At 35.6% G+C, this 19,960-nt stretch overlaps 1 long non-coding RNA gene across 1 annotated transcript; it reads right to left on the reverse strand.

Moving 5' to 3' along the window:
• Positions 1–3,150: 3,150 nt before the first annotated feature.
• LOC122530825 lies at positions 3,151–18,874 on the reverse strand. The gene is made up of 3 exons (XR_006307108.1): positions 18,863–18,874; positions 10,500–10,504; positions 3,151–3,283 (listed from the first exon to the last, which is right to left on the reverse strand). It is a non-coding gene; the product is annotated as an uncharacterized LOC122530825 (long non-coding RNA).
• Positions 18,875–19,960: the final 1,086 nt, after the last annotated feature.

Here is a 19,960-nt window from a genome sequence, read left to right on the forward strand (position 1 = left end):
ATAATTATTTAACTATTAATTTAATTATTGATTAATATAATTATTTAATTATTAACGTAACAAATGTTAGTCAATATCACAACGTGCCTCTTAATCATCAAATTTTCAATGTGGCTGCGATAGAAAATCGCGAACTTTAATTCTTTGAATTACTCTGTTTGAAAGTTGTCGAAATTACGTCGTTTAAATTACGTCATGTTTAAAAACGATTCGCTGAGAAAATTCAACTACTAAACTTTCCGACTACTAAAATTCGACGCTAAACTCTCGACTTTGATTTTCATTTGTAGAAATTGGTACGAACAGAGCTTAAATAGATCCTCTCCTTTCCGAGCTATTTTGAATTCTCTTTGAGAAACTAATGCGTTTCTCCCCGGGCGTAAGGTGTATTTTATTCATCCCCTTTGCGAAAAATTCGAAAAATGTTTATTAAAAAAAAAAAAAAAAAAAAGGAAAAATATCGCTCGTCCCATCCTGCCTCGAATTTATTAAATCCCGTGTTTTTCACCTTTTGTCGAGACTTGCTCTCTTCGTTTTCTTTTCAAATAAATCGCTGGAAATTTACAGAGGCGGGTCGCTCTATTGATTACACTCTGGGGAGCCGCATTAATTAAGAAGCAGCGTGGAACCGAGGGCCTTCTTCGCGCGGCCTGGCCCAACACAAAGGTGAAACAACCCGGCCACCGGTGTTTTTTCAGTCAAAAACAAATCATCCCGAGGGTTCGTAATTGGAATCGGAAGGGGCAGACCCGAGGAGGAGAAGGAGAGTGGGATCACACTCGACGATTCCATCGCGTGGTATGAGTAATTAACGAGCGCCTGATCACTATGATTATAGTTGTTTTCGAGAATTTTTTGTTGTTTTGTGTAAACAGTGAATATTGAAATATTTATTAAATGATTTATTATTTATTATGTATTCAAAAATGAGCGGAAAAATGTAGTCGACGTTTGAGAGCGTATATGCTGTCTTTATATACTGACGAGAAGGTTGATATTCTTTTTATGATGTTTTACGTAAAATGGCACCTTGAATATTAAAATATTCAAGTTTCCTTATAATTGTATTTAAAATTACTTTTCTTTTATTGCGAATGCTTCTCGCTGGCGTTCCACAATTCCTCGATAAAAGTTCAACCGAACATCAATAACGTTATGCCAGTGACATAAAAGTATTCCAATACGTTATTCTAATGAAATTAAATTTAATAAATAAAAAAATGTAATAAATAAAATTATTAAATTTAATAAATTATATAAATTTAATAAATAGAAAAATATAACGAATAAAATTGCTAAATTTAATAAATTTAACAATTATATAAATTTAGTTTTCTAGTGAGAAGAGAAAAGAAAAATTCTTCGCCTTCACGTTTACTCTAACGAGATCAGAAACTGGCCCGCGTTCGTGTCTCCGCTGGATTTAAATTCATGCAAACGCGGGGTTTAAATTGCACGTATATACGCGCGTACATACGTCGAGAGAGAGATACACGTGAAATCGAGAAAGAAACGTTTGCAAAGCGATTATGTCGCGGCAAGCGGATCAAAAAGGCAGACGCACAAGCAGCGACTAATTACACGCTGATAACCACGGAGAAGGGCCCGCGCGGAGTGAATAAAACAGGCTCGAACACACGCGATCAATTTATTATCCGCGTCGATCGAACACGCTCTTAGCGAAGCGAATCGTCGGCGATGATGACGCCGCTGGAAAAACAGCGCCGCGCGAGAAATTAATTATGCATTCCATCCGAGCTTGTGAAGAGATGTAACACACACACACAAAAGCGATAAGAATTCTACTCGTGGCCGATGAGAAAGGTTTCGCCCGGTGGGGATGAACGTGGAAGAAAAAATAAAAGAGGAACAGGCAGAAGAAGAAATAAAAGAGATGGAGGGATCGAGGTTATGAAACGAATATGGGAGCGAACGAAGGGATCCTTCGTAAGTAGAAACAGATCGTTTCAGACAATGTAATTTGAATACTAACGTAAGATTAATCTGTTTGGTTTCCAATATGGGCTCATTTTGAGTCTCGAAAATGAAACGATTGAGATGACAATGAAGAAGCAGCGACGTTTCTTCAGACACTGTAATTTACACGGTGACTTAGGATTGTGTAGCTCGACAGGATTATGAACACTAACTTAGAATTGATACATTCGGTTTCTCAAATGTGGAACGTTTTGTAAAAATAAAGACAGAAGCAATCAAATTTTTTCAGACTTAAGATTATACAGTTTAGTGTCTAGATACTAGAATAAACTAAAATAAAATTAATCTGTTCGCTTTCATTTTGTCCAGTCTCAAAAAAATGAGAAAGAGATTGAAAGAATTGCAGAAATAAAAGTAGAAGCAATCAAATTTCTTCAGACACTATAATTTCCACAGTAACTTGAGCTTGGTATTTAGAACTTGAATTTATTGTGATTCATTTGGTTCTTAAATACGGAAGTATTTAAAGAAAAATAGAAACGATCAAATTTCCGATTACGATTTAGTATCTAAACTCGGTTCACTCGGTTTTCGAATGTAGAAAAATCAGGTGAATTCTCTTAGAGTGGGACACGAGAACATTATATTTCCTAAAAAGTTGCACAAAGACACCCACGATAAATTTCATGTCACAATCCAAATCGAACAAGAACGAAAGAACGAAAGTGCAAATTAGCAAAATATAATTCGTCACGTACATCATTCACCATTCGCCAATATCATAGTTCACACGTTCGTACGCATCCCGTTTTCGAGGGGGTGCGTCGATCGAACGAAGGGAGGCGAAATAGGAAGTGAATGGCGAAGCTCGCTAGATGAAGTTCGCTAGACGTGCATAAACAAGGGTTCATCAATCATCCGAGTACAAGATACGAGTAGCAGGACTCATTGTGGATCGCGCTTGGAGTTGCTCCGTGAAATTCAGACATTTTCCATCCCAGTCACCCCCTTATATCTCCCATCCTGCTTCACCCTCACCTCAGACACCTTGATGTACGAGTGTGTGCATGTAGGAATATAACGTCGGCCCGTGTGCATAAATCTTACGACGCGCCTTCTTCGAGACGCTCGAATCCCAGCAAATATGTCACCCCTTCGCCTTGGCAAGATGCACGATCAGCGGAGGATACATTATGGACCCTTTCTCGGGGGGTTTAATGCATCGCTCGTTGTGATCGGCGGGGTTTGACTGACGGATGAGTGTTTTTGGCCGGATCGTATTAGAGGGATGAATCAAGGGCAGAGCGACAGAGCGAGTAGAAAGGGTTGTTTCGCAGCGTTGGATCTGTGGTAAAGAGGGCGGCAGTAATGACAGGCGGAGCAAGAAGAGAGCGCAAGAAAATGAGAGGTTCTGACTGATTGTGAAATATAGAGGTATATGAAAAGTGACTTTCGCGAATTCTCGATGAATTCTCGCAACGTCAGTGTGGATTCGAGAATTTCTTGTCCCCAAAATTTGCAACAGAGGATATTGCAGTTTTGCTTAAATATACTTGAAAATTATCGTCCAGGCAAAACGAATAATGAATCTATTACTTCTCTATAATTTTTATCCAGTCATATACCGATTCGAAAAGAAAGCGACGAATTTTATTGTATGCAGTTCGGTCGCTCGTTACGGTCCGCAGTCAGTTGCCAGCGCAAATGGTTAAACGCAGAGAAATTGGAATTTGAATATTTAAAATTCCACTTGTGAAATGTATATTGTATAAAATATATAAAAAATTCGCGTCTGTCTAGTGGTAAGAAAGTTTTCACCTGGATTTCGATCGATGTTTAAGCATTGATGTTCAACTGTTCGAAATTTCCAGCATACCCCATGTACTTATATTCCCTTATATTTTTTCATAGTTTGCGAAATTCGAACGGGGATGGAATTAAAAAGTGCTGGAAATCGATCGAGCTGTCTTCAAGCTCACCGTGCACGGATATTTACGACTAAAACGAATCGAAAGATACAAGGGATATCGCTTCGAGTAAATAGCGAGAGAAGCGAGTTCGGTTTTTCAAGCTGAACGCAGAGCTCGTTATGTTTCTGAAACAGACAACAAGAACCGAGAGAAACAAGCCAGGCCAAGGAAAATCTTTGCCTTCTCCTAACGAGTTCCCTTCACTTTAACTACTTGGAACCCTTCAGAGTCTAACCCAACTCTTCGAGAAAATTTTCGAACTCGAGGGCCAATTATTTCGTCATTAATCACGTACTCGATAACGAAATTCTCCCTCCCCTTGTGGTGGAACTATTCATCGACAACCAATCACTGTAATTCTCTTTTTTCCTGCAATTATCCCTTCGTCGTTAACTTAATTGCCATAACACCGGGGTAAGTGATAAGTCCTGGCATAATTTTTTTTATACCGCAAACTCCGGTTTAAAGCGTATAAAAATCACGCGATGTTACACGAACATCTCACGTGACCTGAGCTTGCGGCAATTACGTTCACGTTATGAAAACGATGGAAAATGATAGAGAGATTGGGGAAGTAAAAGAAGTTCTTTCTTCCAAGAAAGTTCCTTCGAGGCAATTAAAAACAGCCAATTAAATTTATATGCTCGTGTATAATTTGAAACTTCAGCACAGTCATTTTCATCAGACATTCAGAAATTATTAATGATACTTCTCGTTTTTTGTCTCGGAGTAAATCAGTCGACTAATATGTAAGAAAAATGAGAGGACGAGGTTTTAACTATCACTAGTCACGTGAGGAATAATTATATCGCGGCTTGTTTCCGTCAATTTTTAAATAAACTAAAATTATTGTATAATTTAAAAGTGAAGTTGCAATTCTTCTTTGACATTCTTTTACGTACCCATCGAGTCGACAAATCGTGGAACAAATAAAGTTCGTTATCCAAGAGAATCTTCGCGGAGTACTCACCTGAAACAGAAATAGATATTAATTAATAATACATAGGAAAAGAAATAGATATTAATTAATAATACGCAGCAAAAGAGATATTATTAATAACACACAATTAATATATTAGTTGAATATAACAGCTATCGATTATTCATATTCGTATCCATTAGCGCATAAATAGATACAGCAATAATAAATAAGCTGGTATATTATTATATCAATACTAACCATTAACATGTATTGGTGATTGGTATATATAGATGTTCGTGAAATTTTACATTTTTATGAATACGGCTTAGAAATAATGAATTCAAATAGAATTTAAATAGAAATTTCCTTCATATATCAAACATTGCAACAATTATTCTATTTTAACCACTTTTGACTCATATCTGAATTGTAGATATACTAAATGTCATTTAGTAACAATTATATTGTGCAAAGAAAGGAAAAAATGAAAATATTCTACGAATTTATGATTTTTTGTTTCTTTCTTTGTATCTTTACAATCAGTACAAAAAAAAAAAAATGAAATTCTGCTTGGTGATTCGAGGATTAAATTCTGTTCTACATTCTATTAATCTCTTAGCTGCGAATGACGAGTATACTCGTCATGAAAAAAGGAAATTACAATTTGTTACTGAAATTAAATGTTTTGTAGAAAATAAGAACATATTTGTAAATCTTAGACATTTTGGAATATTTTGAGATTGGACTCGACTAGTTCTTCTTACGTCATTTCTAAATACTTTCTTGCTATTATCATTAATTAAAATTAATTAAGTTAAATAATAAAATTATTGATTTTTCCAAAGAAAAAACTAGCGTTATAATTTAGTTCAGTTTTACAGCAGTTGCATATACTTTGTGTTTAATCACAATGTAGATACATTTAAAAGCCGCAAGATTTTTAATTTTTCAAAAATTTATGGATATTCGCAGTATACCGACGACGCAAATACAGGGCGGGCCAAAAATCACTTTTCACTGAAATGAATCCATAATTTATTAATAACGAATTAAACTAGTAAAATTATTTTTTTTCATAGTTTGAGGTCTTATTAAAAAAAAAAAGAAAAAATAGGCGGGAAGAAACTTTTGGCCTATAAATATTAACAATAATAATTAATATAATATTAATATTAATATTATATTAACAATAATAATTAATATTATATTATATTTTAATATAATTTGGCCTATAGATATTAATAATTAATATAATATTAATATTAATATTAATATTATATTATATTTTAATATAATTTGGCCTATAGATATTAATAATTAATATAATATTAATATTAATATTATATTATAATTTAATATAATTTGGCCTATAGATATTAACAATAATAATTAATATAATATTAATATTAATAATTAATAATATACAATACAGTAATTAATAATATAAAACAGTGCTAATTAGATGGAAAAACAAGTAACCTCCCCAGTGTAAGTTTTGAACGAGAGGGTTGTGCGCTCTTGCCGGCCGCAGGTATCGAATAATGCCGAGCAGGTCGAATTACTGGCGGACATAATCAGTTTCGCGGAAACCGATAATTGGTCACGTGGGCGCCGGCCGAGTTATCGCGTTTATTGGTCGCGATAACGTTGTACAAGAACTGCAGACGTTTCGTTCATTAACAGCCGCGGTGGGACGCGACGATTGCGATTATTTTTTTGTTCGTTGAATCGCCCGTCGACTTCATTTTTTCGAGCCAATTACTACGAACCGAGCGTTTGATGCGCCTTTGCCGCGATGACATTGCATTTGCATACTTGGCGTGGGATTTTCTGCGATTACTCGTCTCGCCTCGTTAAACGTTTCATGGTAATTGTGAGGTATCACACGTGTAAACATCGTGGCCCCGGATTCACCGTGTAATAAAATTCAAAAATAACAAGATTAGTTTCACTTGGAAAGTCATGGGAAATTCTGTCCAATTTTCAAATAGACGATCGTCAGGACGGTGAGAATAAATTTAAAATGTAAAGATTAAATTTTTAGGTTGTTTTTAGGAAAAATATTATTATTCTGAAAATTATGAAAAAACATGGCGGACGTCGATATTTCGTGCACCGGAAAACAAACGTCTCGCATTTGAAAATAATAACACGTACATGTCGGCAAATGAAGAGATCGTGCATTTAATCAAGCATGTGATTTCGCGATTTCGGAAAATCGTGCAATGATACGTGTACAACGTTTGTCCGGTTGGGGGCACGATCGTGACATTTAACAGAACCGACACGGACGATAGGCTCAATTATTCGAATCGTTGGCAATTTCGCGTCGGCACGCCTTATTAACAGTCAGTACGCGCGAAAGAACTGAAATTCGAAAGCGGATTACACGGCAACTAGCCGGCGTTATTAACATAACGTCATCGTCGGACGCGCGTATTAAACGGCGCGTTATTATTCAAATCGGTGCAATTACGGTTTTATTGCCGTTTGATGGGACACGATCGTTTCGGAGCCGATGAACCGTCTTTCGAAATGCCAACGTGTGTCGTACGGCCATTCGACCCGTGAATCCCGCCATCATTATCCCTTTGGCCGCGTTAAATTTCGAAACGCGGCTTTAACGCTGTTTAGCGACGCTTTGACACTTTAAATCTCTACTTAAACGATCTCGAAGCTAACGATTTATATATTTTTTCACTCCATCGCCAGAAAATTTCATTTGTTTCCCTCATTCTGTTTTTGAAGGGAAGACTTATTAAAGGTTTAGGTTAGGTTTAGATTTAGATTATATTATGAGTAAACTTTAATTCTCTCGTTAAATGATCTCAAAGCTAACGATTTGTCTATTTTTTCACTCTATCGCCAGAATATTTTATTTATTTCTCTCATTCTGTTCTCAAAGGGAAGACTTATCAAAAGGTTTAGGTTAGGTTTAGATTTAGGTTAGATTGTGAGCAAACTGGTTAAAGTGAGCAAACTATCGTTTCCACTAAATTTATAAAATCTTTATTCCACTGTGTTTTGTCAACGAGAGGACGACAGAGCAAATTAACAGTCGAGTAAAAAGATAGTAATACCAGCTCTAAAGGCTAGCTCTGAGAGAGAAACAACAATTGAAACTGAACTTGTGGAAACGACTCGAGGAACTTGAGAGGATCAAAGTCAAAGTGAAAGAACGTGCTACTAATTTCCAGACACGGCGTGGATCGTGTAAACAGGGGATCATTAAATACCAGCATTCGTTGTATAAATGTCGTCCCGTTTGAAAGTTGAATTCGCGTCGCGACATCATGGGGGTGGGTCTCGGGTAAAAGTCGACTGGCAAACACGTCACCGTTTGCCAATCAGAAATTACTCATGATTCGGCCTAATAAGATTCAGACTTTCCCCGGCCGGGAAGGCGTCAAAAGAAGGAAACATCCGTCTCCAACTTTCGTTGCGCGACACCTTCTCGTATCGGGGTAAACAACCCTTGATAAACGAACCCGAACGATCAAGCCTGAAGAGAGGTACTTGCAAGAGGTTCTCGCGTTTAATTGCTCTACCGGCTGTGTTTTTCGTTTGTCGCGTTACTCTTATAAATCTGTGGTAATAGTAAAATTGATAAGATGACTCTATTTGCAAAATTTTTTACGTTATGTACGAGCTGTGAAATTGAAAGAAATTACAATACTGTAGAGACATAATATAAATAATGTTTATTTAATAAAAGTAATGAAAATAGGACAGATAATTAATATTTAAACAACACGAATTAACGAGTCAAACTCTTTTAATAACACAATTGACACTTTTAACAGCTCTCTCTCTCTCTCTGAATGATCTCTCATGATTCAGTTTTTCAACTCGTTCGACTTTGCTCTTTGCAAAAATAAAAGCGCTCCATGGCTACGTTGTGCTTCTCGCATCACACTCATATTTTATCGTATTTCTATGATCAAACATAATTAAAATTATAACTACAGATTAATTATAATAACCGATGCAATATCCATTTCGATTGTTAAAATTTCTGTGGAGATAAGTGTACAGTTCCTGTGTGCATAGTTACAATCGCTGCTTCCGAATATTATTTTATAATATAATTCTAAATATTATTTTATATGGGTTTCAAAACGATTCCGTTATTATTATAATTATCTCGTGCTAGCTAGAAACAGCCTGTTACATTCTATTGCAGTGGAACTCCATTTATGCGAACTGAGTTTAATTGAACGAACTCTTGTTTGAATCTGAATTCCTATTGTACGAACGAAAAATCACTAGTAGAGGAGAGAATCAGTGGGCTCCAATTATACAAACTTGTCTCCAAACAAATTCGTACGAACGAAGCTCCATTGTATTCGTTTTTATAGAAAAATTTTTCTCTCTATAGTGAAACATTGAATTAATTATAAAATAATCCTGCATATAATGATACATGGAACAAACGGTTTACAGCAAGGAGCACAATTGAGCGAACAATGATGAAAAATTGTCGATGGTCTAGACTTCGTAAAAGAAAATTGTCCTGAGCTCGTTCTTTTTTCCAAAAATGTTTCTACAAACATTAAAAAAATGACATGATCTCTTGAAACTTGCTGTAGGATTTCTTTCCGGTATTTTGTTGAACTTTGAACGTCAAAGCTAGACGAAATATTAAAATTTCTTGAATTCTCCGTTTAATCTTAACGTTCAAATTTTAATAACACTATGAAAAAGAAATCGTAAGTAAATTTTCAGAGGAAATTTCAATTTTTCAAATAATTCATCGCTATAGACTCAGTCAGGAAACAAAATTTTTCAGCATTTTGAACTTTTACAACTTCTTTCTTTTTCCATTTGCTGCGTCGCGTTAAAATATCCTGGAAAAAGAAAAAAGAACGAATTCAGCGCTGCCAAAATGGAAGCTTCGCCACCTTTCAAAAACGAGACCAGGTAGATCGTGATATGATTCTCTTTCCCGCGATATTATAAAAGCACTCCGATCATTTCTCTGACTTCTCGAAACATCTCACAAAACTTTTTGCACTTTGCTTCCTTTGTATTCCACACACAAACATTCGACGCATTATTATTTATAACTTCACATGCGTCGTTCATTATTATTTACAACTCCACACGCGTGTGTTCACCGTAGTTTCGCCGTGCGAAACGTCCAGAATTTCTCCTGCGCGAAAACCGCAACGCAACTTCCAAGCCAAATACTTGGGCCGTAATCGTTAGCAGCGATGTAATAACCGAAAGGGCAGATCGATCGAACGGAAGGAGAACATAGGAATCGTTCCCTCCCCCCCTCCCCCTCATACCTCGTGATTTTCAATCAAATATCTCGAAACTCTCCAACCCGGGGATGGAACGCGGACGACGGAACTGGCACTGGGCGTCTTCCAGAATAAATTCGTTCGCCTTTGGTGAATCGGAGCGTGTTCCAGGACAGGGAATCCTCGGAAAGTCGTAAACGACTGTGATCACCGGAGGACACTGCGGGGGGTCCGGTCAGTGACATCGGTATCCGGTACGTTTCGCTCGCGAAAGTACCAACGTCCAAACCGTGACGCGTCCCGCGACAAAGCGACACCCCTTCCTCCCCCCTCTTGTCATTCTCTTTGGGAAGAGTTCAGTGTCGGACGCTAAAAGTAAAATTCTTGCAGTCTTCTCGGCTCCTATTTCGTGGCTCCTCGTACGAAAGCTTGCTCGAAATGTTGGAAAACCAGCTCGTTCCTTCGTCGTCGTCGTCGTCGGGGCATTTGCTTTTGTTCGATTGTTTCGAGGGATGCGAGATCGAAACCCGGTCGGTTTTTGTTTACTACGAGCCGGTTGGTAAAAATTGGCTGAAATTTTGGACGTGAGTTTTTCTTTCTTTTTTTTTTCTTTTTTTTTGGTGGGACGTTGTTTCACGTGTTTTAAAGAATTTTCTGGTGAGAGAAAATACTTAGTTTTATTTGTTTTATAATGGTATAAAGTTACGAGAAATAGGCGTGTACTTTGGAATATTGTCTTTGGAATATCGTTGGTCAAATAATGATGAAGTAGTGATTGAAAAAATAATACAGTTCTGTGGATTGGTGTTTACTCTATCTAAAAGAATCATAAGATTTTTGTAATTTACCCTATTTAAAGAATCATAAGATTGTTGTAATGCAGGAGCAACAACCGATACTCTGTCCATGTTTCTATATTGAACGAACTCGTTCATACAGATACAGTGAATCCCAATTCTTGGAAATTATTGTTTTACAGACGGAATGTTAAAGAAACAGATTTCAATGAAAAAAATGTACAAATCAATTAATGCAACGTCGATCTTCGGTAGGTTAATATTCAGATTTTCGCAACACAAATGTATTTTCTTGTAGAAAGATTCATAAAGCATCTGAAGTGCAAGGTAAATTCAAAATTTGAAAATCATTGTGCCAACCAATATCAATGGGTGTTCCAATTTTTCGTTTGTCTGTCTTAAAAATATTTTGAAATTATTATCATTAATTATTAGAATTATTAATTATAAAATTATATATTATTATATACTATATATATTTTATAAATATATATAGTTATATAAATTTTATAAATATAAAATAATATATAATATAATAATAGATATAAATATATAATAATATATAATATAATATATATTATACAAATTATATATTTAATTATATATTTAAATATTTTATATATTTAAATTATAATTTTATACAATTACATAAAAATCACATTTTTTTCAGTGTTCTTCAGAAACATTCGAATTTTACTTAAATATTACATTCATGCAGCACTTGAACATCCCCATTATCTCGCTCGAAAGAATTTACAGAGGGAACAACGAACGGTCGTACAAATCGCAGGGGCGGAGGGGGTGGTGGAAGGAGAGGGGTTAATTTGTTATTGCAAGATGTAAGGCGAAAGTATCAGCAGCAACTGGGAGCAGGACTTTCGAAGTAAAGTTAACGGAGTTAGGTAAATTTCCAGCTCTCGACGAGAAGTTGATATTCAGAAGCGCCATTCTGTTTCCTGGTAATTCTGTTAAACGTTCCCGGGCTCGTCTATCCGAGTTCTAAGGCGCGCTCTACGGCGTTTTAATTAAAAATCGCGCACTCGAGAGTGCGTGCGAACATCTTATCGCTCCTTCTTCATCGGGGGTGAGCAATAACAGGTAGAATTGGCCTTAACGAGCCACGTAAATCGAGAGCTACGATGACAATTGCAGCAAGAAATGGGAAACGCGCAGATCGAAATCTAGAATGAAATTGTTTACGTAGGTGATAAGCTCGCATAAAATTCCCGACCCTCGATTTCATCAATCCTTAAATCGCCAATTGCAAATTATTACGGCCGCAATTTTACATCGTGGATTGTAAATTGCGAAACGTTTAAATTTGCAAGAACGAGTAAATTATAAACGTTTAAGCTCGACCGGCGAGAAATTTAAACATTCGACCTTTGAGCGTCTGATAAATATTCTACGATACATTTGACGCTCGCGCTGTCTAATTATTGTATTCACGTTTTTCATTATTTCGACGCTATAACCGCATCAATACGCCACCTTGCATTCGCTCGATTCAGTGTATACCAAATTTAGTCACGTTTGATTAATTAATTGCTAAATTGATGCGCGAATAAATTACCAACCGGCAACGCAACCGACACATAATAATTAATATTAACTATTGTTGCTATCCCGGCAATTATATGAAAATAAATTTTGCCATTATCATAAATTATTGCTGTAAAACCGAATGTTGCCTGAATATTTCGAAACTTTGAAAATTTGAAACTTTGTACGATTGTGGTGCAATCTCTTTTGAGAAACAGCCCTAGGGATGAAAACATCCCTCTTAGAAGGTATGTTCGCGAGACTGTATAAGACACAGAAGAAAATTAAATTAGAAATGGTGTACATCACCATTCTGTGAAAAATTCTCAAGAAGAAAGTTTGTATCGTACAATTTCGCTGTAATATCATGCAGCATTTAATTTGATTATCTTTCTGTATCCCAAAGTGAAATTTCCTATAAACCATGTTCATTACACGCGTACAGGACTCTGTAAAAATGCACGCTAAAAATCGTTCAGAATTCCTTGTCAATTGTTTTTTTTTTTCTTTTTTAGTCTCAAATTTTTTCTAAACATTCGCGAGCAATTGAAGATTGATTCAATCGTCACCCCCCATTTGTTAAAAAAGCAGTTGAGAAAGTGTTAGGATGTGTCGTGCTCCGGTCGAGTGTCGTTTGGTTAAAATGGCGACTCATCTAATGGAAACAGAACCGCGTACAGTCAGATACACGCGTACGATATCGTTAATCGCGAGCGCACACCAGGCTCGCGACCAGCGATTAATGAACGCGCCAGTGCCACCGATAATTATTAACCATCGTGTATCCGCGCGTTAAGCTTTAACTTTATCGATCGTGGAACACGCGTTGCCCATTAGCGATTGATCGCTGCCTCCTCTCGCCGATCCTCCTCCCGAATATTTGGCCGGGAAACGAAAAGTTGCGGATAGATGCAGACAGATGGCGCGAAACGAAAGAAATCCGTGGAAAGAGAAGTCTGTCCATGGCTATCACAGACGAATTCTACACTTTCGATTTGATGGAAATACGTGTAAAGAACCTATCGCAAAAGTCACTTTGACCTTGAATTTTTGTTTGCACTGTATTCTACTCATCGCGCAGGTAAAATTTTTCCAAGTAACTGTAGGTCACAACCTGACAGTTCTTTTGAGACAAAAAGTTTCTTAGTCATTTAACACTGCGGACGTGTGCGTGCTAACAGCGACTTTATGATTCTGGACGCGCGGATGTCTATGTCACGTAAGCACTATGTGCTTATATTTCGAATAATGTTAATAGTTAAGCCTTATCGTTTGATTACTTAGATTCACAATGATGCTGCAACTGTGACAAATCAAGTGTTGTACCGAAATCTAATTACGAAAATTACGTAAAACAGACGCGTCTGTAATCATAAAGTCGCTGTTAGCACGCGCGTGTCCGGCGGTGTCAAATGATCAAGAAACCTTTTTGCCATTTTTCAAAAGCACTATCAAGTTGCGACCTATGGCTCCTTGGGAAAGTTTCACTTTCATGATGAGTAGAATGCAATGCAAAAGAATTTAACCTTTAAGTTCAGAGTCAAGGTCAATTTTACGGCAAGTTCTTTACACGTGTTTCGATCAAATCGAAGGTGCAGAATTCATCTGTGATAGCAACGGATAAATTTTTCTTTCCATCCTGTACATTAGGTAGAAAGGAAGCGTGCATGCTGGTGCCGTGTCGGTTTCCGGGATCGCGTGGATGCTTGGGTCAGCATTTTGGTTGGAACTTCGCGTACGATTAGCGTGCACTCTGTATAATGCTGGATATTGGATGTGCTAGCCAGCCCATTCCAACTTCCGCTTTCCCATTCAGTTTCCACGCAACTTTGATCAAGATTTTAATTAACATTTTCTACGACGAAGGTGCAGCAAGGAGTTCCGAGTTCTTTCGCCGTTTCGGATTCTCCGCGATCGCGAGACGTTGAATTAATTATAATTATTTAATTAGATGATTTGATTACAATTATTTAATTGGCTTATATTTGTATAATATTATGTGTCTAGTTAGATTATATTTTATATTTATATTTGTATAATGTCAGATTGTGCAATTGTAATTGAATTCTATTAGAGTATTAGGCCGAATTGCTGGCTCTTTTTCTGACTTTTTTTTTTATTGAATTATAAATTTTTTTTCTAGTCTCTACATTTTTATTTCTCCACAGGTTTTATAGTACTTTGGTCGTTGATAGTTTCGGTGTTGGAACGATGCATTCTTGAATTTCGGTGGGGTCACAGATGATGTATAACACGTATATTGATCTGCAAAAGTATTCGAGAAATCTCTTTCGAATTTAATCTCTCTATTGCGTATTGCATTTTAAATTTAATCTTTACATTGCGAATCATATGAATCTTCTCCGAGTGAATATTTCAAATTCGACCTCTCCATTTACTCACTGCGAAACAATATAAAAGGAGGTTTCTCTTGGACCAATCGATCCAAAAATTCCACGCGTCAGCTTCAATAAGCAACGAATTCTTTTAAAAACTGTCCCACATATGCAAATATCTTTCACGTGGTGCGCTTCAGGATCCCTTCATTTAAAAATGCTGCGAATTCCTCTTTGAGAAATCTTCCAGTACACGCGAGTATTTTCCCACCGATGCAGACATGCTTTCATAAATCGTTTCAGGGCGTGCATCTGATATTATTAAAAAAAAAAAAAAAAAATCCTGTGAGGCCACCTTTTCATATCATAATCGTCTCGACATCGACCACGACACAGTGTTATTAAAAAATGGATGTTAATACCAAAAAAATACGATGACTTTGAAAAAATTGTTTTTTAATAACATTCATTGCGGCGAAATCATTTAAATATAGTCACTTTATTGAGTGATTTATTTTATTTGTATATTAGGTTACTACGCTTATCTTAGTAATTTGGGTATATCCTATTTTATACGTATATTATATAATATTAAATATATAATATGTTATAATATGTTAATTTATGATATTATTTATATATTAATATTATTATATAATAATATAATATTAAATATTATATTATTTTATACGTATATATTAATATAAAATATATTTATACTTGCATTTGAATACTCTTGTTTTTTATTGGTTCCTTCAGGTTATCTCTCCTTTCATTTGTCTCTACAGAAAGTCCTTATTTTCACAGTTCCTTTTCATTCGAATATTCTTTTCACGTCTTCTTCGTTCTTTTATTGCAAGGGTTTGTTTTGTTGTTTCTGTTCCACTCAAGTGCTTCTTTCTTGGTTAGTCGTAGATGTTTCTTTTTTTGGAGTGCTCTAATATTACGTGGTTTAGGTACTCTTCTCTGTTTGTCACAAATTAAGTATATTTCTTCTTTTCGTATTGTTTCGTTTTATTTCTTTCTCGATGTACCCAACAATCTTAGTGTTATTGTTAATAATATTTCGCATTTTAAGTATTTTCAATATACCCAACAATCTTAGGGTTATTGTTAGTGGTATTTCGCATTTTAAGTATTTTTCTCCTTCTCCCGAGTTATACGTTTGTATAACTGCACTTGTACGTACGCTTTCTACCTCTATTCTTCCATTTTCTTCCTCATTTATGTTCTCCATTTCCTCTGCGTTTTTCCCTGAATCCTGTTTACACCATCATCTCTCCGAGTTCTGTGCACCTATATAGTCACTTTTAGTCTGAAAATAAACAATTTAGATGCCTCGACTCTGAAACCAACAAACATCGCGTGTTTGCGCTCGTTTAGGATTAATTTCGAGAGTCTGTAATCCCACCGACGACCGCCGTTAAGAATCCCGTTGCAAATTGGTTGAGAAAACGTAGCACCGTGCGACTGCTTATCTGCAGCTCGATACTTAATAACCATCGACGCGTCGTAAAATCGAGTTAACGTGATTTATGGGCGTCGTCGCGACACGCTGGCCGATAACTGCTTGTCGGATCAGCGCTCGCCTGTGTGGGTGGTGTTCGTTGCAGGGACAACAACAGCTTGCAGGTGTGATTCTCGAGCAGCGGTTACTACGTCGGTGTACAGAATTGATTATGTTTTCCTCGGAGCGCTCCCTTGTGCTTAGCCGACTCGGCTGTCTGTTGATTTACGCTCGATTTTTAATCCGAAGCGATGATATACGGATTGAATCGCAAGCGCGTCGATGCTGAAATAGCATCTCGGAAAAATACTCGCGTTCTTCTTCATCGAGTTCATCAAGTCGTAACTGATTCTTGATTTCGCTTGAAGTAAATTTAGCTGAAAAATTCAGCATGTCCGTTTCAATTCAGCGAATGTTGAATTTTGTTGAATTTCGATTCTGTAAAAATTGCTGTGACAAGTTGTGTTGTCAACAAGTGATGAATTGACTGGAATTTTTGGCGAATTTTAAACTTAGTCACGATTGCGAGAAGTGTTGAATTGCAATTAATTTTGGTTGAAGATTTATGTCAATTCCTTAGAATTCAGTGAATTTTAAATTTAATTTCGATTTGACAAAAATTCCATTGACCTTTGAACTAATTTCAATTGAAAATTTTATGTCAATTTCGTTTCAATTTAGCGAATTTTAAATTTATTTATTCTCGATTCAATAAAAATTGCTTTGACTTTTGCCAAGAATGTTGAACTAATTTCAATTAAAAATTTATGTCAATTTCGTTTCAATTTAGCGAATTTTAAATTTATTTATTCTCGATTCAATAAAAATTGCTTTGACTTTTGCCAAGAATGTTGAACTAATTTCAATTAAAAATTTATGTCAATTTCGTTTCAATTTAGCGAATTTTAAATTTATTTATTCTCGATTCAATAAAAATTGCTTTGACTTTTGCCAAGAATGTTGAACTAATTTCAATTGAAAATTTATGTCAATTTCGTTTCAATTTAACGAATTTTAAATTTAATTTAGACTTGATAAAAATTGCTTTGACCTTTGCGAGAAGTGTTGAACTACTTTTACTTAAAAATTTACGTCAATTTAGCGAATTTTAAATTTAGTTTCGATTTTACAAAAATTCCTTTGATCTCTGCGAGAATTCCTTGAAACGGTTCCTCGTTGCGAAAGCTCCTAATTAATGATTTATTTTCAATTTACTGGAACGCAGGTAGGATTTTATTTAATATTTTATCAGTTATCGTTTCGCTGAGTTCTTTGACGTTCGTGTAAATTGGAATACGCTGAGAACATTGTAAGAAGACGTTGACGTCTTCTTTCGAACGGTTCTTTATGCGAGACACTCTCAATTAATTCGTATCTGCTAATTGTTTGATTAAACATTCTGTCGATGTTTAATTCAAACGAGTGAAATGGAAGTTGGCATCGTGAAAATTTCAACGAGTGCTGTACGTGAAACTGAACGCGTCGCAAGTATATCCTAGAAAATATATTATAATTATACGGCGGATGCGTAGATTGTTTGCATATTTGGAATTTAAACAGGGTTAATGTCTCGTTTGATATTTACCCAAGTGATATTATTTATAAAACTAAACGAGGTAGACGGGAAAATATTTGTTGCGCAAAAATGAAGTTCTCTCTTTTCTAGCATGAAAGCATTTTTTTCTTGCTTTTCATGGAATCGCGTACTTTCTAAACGAAATTTCACGTGTTTTATAAAACTGTTTTTTTTTAAAGTTTAACTCTTGAGGCAAAAAAGGAAGTTTCGATTTAGAAAATAACTCTTAATACTTATTATAATATACTTGATACACTCTCTTTCTCTCTTTCTCGGAGAATTAATTTATAAAAGTCACAGTATTATTTTATAAAAATACTAATTAAATTTATATTATTTTTATTATAAAGTATTTATAATAAAAATAAATTATTAAATGTTTATTATAACAAAAATTATTAATATTATATAATTTATGAATAAATTTATAAAAGTCACGATATTTGTAAAGATTCGCTGTCTGTTACAATTAGTGACGAATCGTAGAATAAAAAGTTTAATAAGGAATCGTTTTTAATAGAGACTCTGCCTTTATGGGAGTCTTTGGCTTGCGTGAAGCGTCTTATACCTCCAATCCGCCGTCATGTTTCGCTTTATCGTACCGTTTTGGGCATGTTCCACGAGACGAGCTACTAAACGCTTTGATCATTTCGCTGGTTTCGTTCGGAATGCTCTGAACAAACGTCGACGAAATCAGAGCGCAAAATGTGCCTGCGATTTTTCTGTCGATGCGAATCTAAATAGAAGACCGTTCAGTTCATGGCTATTGACTCTTTTTTTCTTTTTGAATTAAAGAAAATCACGTTCAACAATTTTTGTTGAAATATTTAGATCGTGAAGCTTCGATCGGAATATTTAATTTCGGAAAATTTCTTCTGTGTTATTAAAGGGAATAGAAAAACTTGATAATACAATGTTAGTAGAAATTATCATTTAAATCTTTAAAAATACATCATGAGAATAAAATTTGTAAGAAGAATTGAACAATTGGTCATTTCGTTTACATTCGAATTGAACACTAGAACTACCAAAGTGGCAAAATGATCGATTTATAATATTCTGTGGAAAAAGAGTGTATTTTTATTTAAACTGTGTTCTTCATTGTATTATTAACTTTTTCTCGTACCTTGCACTTTAATTTCTTTCCCAAGCAAATGTTACACACTAGTCAGTAGTTCTAGTGTTAAATATTGAAGTTCATGATTATTCGACTTCGAGTTTTCAGTTTCAATAATTTAAACTAATAGTATTATATACTACCAAAGTATTATATACTACCAGTATTTAAAACTTAATTATCAATGTTCGTGAATTTAACATTGTCAGTTCGAAGGGACGAATACAGATTTTCGATTTTAAGTGTTTAAACAAGTGCAGAGATCCTTTCAAACAGCAGAATCTAATTAAAAAAAAAAAATCAGTCTGATCCTTCGGATGCAAATTTGATATTTACGTTATAATATCGCGCAACGTGGCTTCTCCATGAGTAATAATTCGTCCAATATTTCTCGTTTAAAAAGCGTTTAAAACAACTTTCTTATCGACGCTGTTTTATCTCGAGAGTTTTACCCTCCGCGACCAGCAAACGTGGAAATACATACATTTCGCGCGGCGAGCGTGATGTCAAAAAATACAAATTCATACGCGCTGTCTAATTGTAAAATTAGAGCGAACCGGCCGAGCGCAAAACGAGGGAAACAAACGCATTGAGCCGCCGATATGTGTTTGCGCTCGTACACTCGCTGCAGCTGAAAGGTTAAATCCAATAGAACTCGCACGATAAATACGCCCTTAACTACGTTCGTATCAAAATGAACGCACAAAGCTGGCCATTGGAACGTTGAAAAGAATTACAATTGCCCGCGGGATAACATTCCAGCGTGAATTCCAATGGGGTGTATTCGTTCAAAGGAGCTCGATATAACCGCTGTTTGTAAGTTTAATTAACCCTCTATTAACTCGAAACTTTCGTTTAATTACTAGAGTAAAAAAAAAAAAAAAAAGTTACCACTCTTTGCAACCGTTTGCTTCGAGTTAAAGATTTAGACATTTTCACTGGTCGTCTCACAACGTTCGGCTCTGCGTCGTTAGGTAGACATTGAGAAGTTGAATCGGTGTAAACAGAA

This window comes from Frieseomelitta varia, unplaced genomic scaffold (genome assembly GCF_011392965.1).
Source record: "Frieseomelitta varia isolate USP_RPSP 00005682 unplaced genomic scaffold, Fvar_1.2 scaffold_357, whole genome shotgun sequence".
In the NCBI taxonomy this organism is placed as follows: Eukaryota; Metazoa; Arthropoda; class Insecta; order Hymenoptera; family Apidae; genus Frieseomelitta; species Frieseomelitta varia.